Below are 1,298 nucleotides of genomic sequence, written 5' to 3' on the forward strand. Positions count from 1 at the left end.
CAGGAAAGGTGTGCCACAGGGTTGCATTCTTTCACTAAGATTATTCAATCTGTGTGCTGAGAAAATCGTCAGCGCAGCTGGCACCTTGCAACAACATGGCCTGAATACCTGCTTGGTTGCCAGCAGGTGCTATTACGGAGTTCATTGCATTTTGATAGTTCCCATTATGGGAGGAGGTCTCAGCTGCCAAACCACCGAGAATGGTGTCACAGACAAACAGACACAAAGCCAAGTGTCACAATCTTGTTTCTATATATTCTTTTTTTTTCTTTTACAGGGGAGAGCGCAAACGCAGTCCCTCACTACCACAAATTATGCCATTGAGTTTCCCACATTTGGGAAATCGCAGGGGTTAGCACATCTGGAGTGCAATGGATAAGCCTCACCTTGGGAAAACCACCTTTGTGATCACGGTATCTCCCCTGTCAGGTAAGTATGTCTGTATATTCTTTCAATTTCTACTTTTTCTTGTTTGCTTTTTCTGCCCCCAGAAGACTAGCTATTTTCCTTAGAAAAACCTTAGAAAAGGACTTTTCCCAGCGTCTGTGATAGATGATTTGACGTGTGAATTTGGTTAGCCCATTGTACCCAATTGTTTGGTAAAGCACTAGTGTAATTGCTGTTAAAAAGCAATTACTCTGTTAGAGGCCATTGAATAGACCACCAGCTCATGGCAACTCTATCCACACTGCCTGGCCCAGGTTATCTCCATGATCAATAATTGGCTGGACCATTGTGATCTATTGATTTTTCACTGGCTAATGTGTGCAATTATATCATATCATCAGGTCTTTATTCCTAGTCCAACTTGATCAAGCAGCTCTGTTGAAACCTGTTGCATCATAACATGAGAGGCTGCATGAACCGATCAAGGTCATTCACACGAAGAATACTACCACAGAACCACCAATGCACTGGACGCCTGGAAGCCGATGCACGCCACGTGTGTCAGAGAACTGTGTTCCATACTGTTTTCAGTGTGTGAATTTTCAGAAGTACTGCTAGGACTTATTCTGAGGAACCTGCATGAAAACTTGAACCTTCAAAATTTCACTTAGTAGCGGTCTACACAGCTCAAGGACTTCCTAAAATGGTTGTGTGTGATTAAAGCGGGTTTCCTCAAGTAAGACATCTTCCTCGCCTCACATGGATATGCTCCGATCAATTAATTGGCGTGTTGAAGAGCCTTTGGGAACTTTCCTTAGGGTACATGGTGCCTCGTCTAGACTGTCAGCTGGCATTTGCTGAAGCACTCTTACTTTTCACCCTTCTTACCCCTTGACCTGCAGATGATGAAA

At 43.7% G+C, this 1,298-nt stretch overlaps 1 non-coding gene across 1 annotated transcript; it reads right to left on the minus strand.

Moving 5' to 3' along the window:
• Positions 1–274: 274 nt before the first annotated feature.
• On the minus strand, positions 275–437 carry LOC142443812 (U1 spliceosomal RNA). The gene has a single exon (XR_012783559.1). It is a non-coding gene; the product is annotated as a U1 spliceosomal RNA (small nuclear RNA).
• Between the last annotated feature and the right edge of the window lie 861 nt (positions 438–1,298).

The sequence above is a fragment of the Tenrec ecaudatus genome, chromosome 3 (assembly GCF_050624435.1).
Source record: "Tenrec ecaudatus isolate mTenEca1 chromosome 3, mTenEca1.hap1, whole genome shotgun sequence".
NCBI lineage: Eukaryota > Metazoa > Chordata > Mammalia > Afrosoricida > Tenrecidae > Tenrec > Tenrec ecaudatus.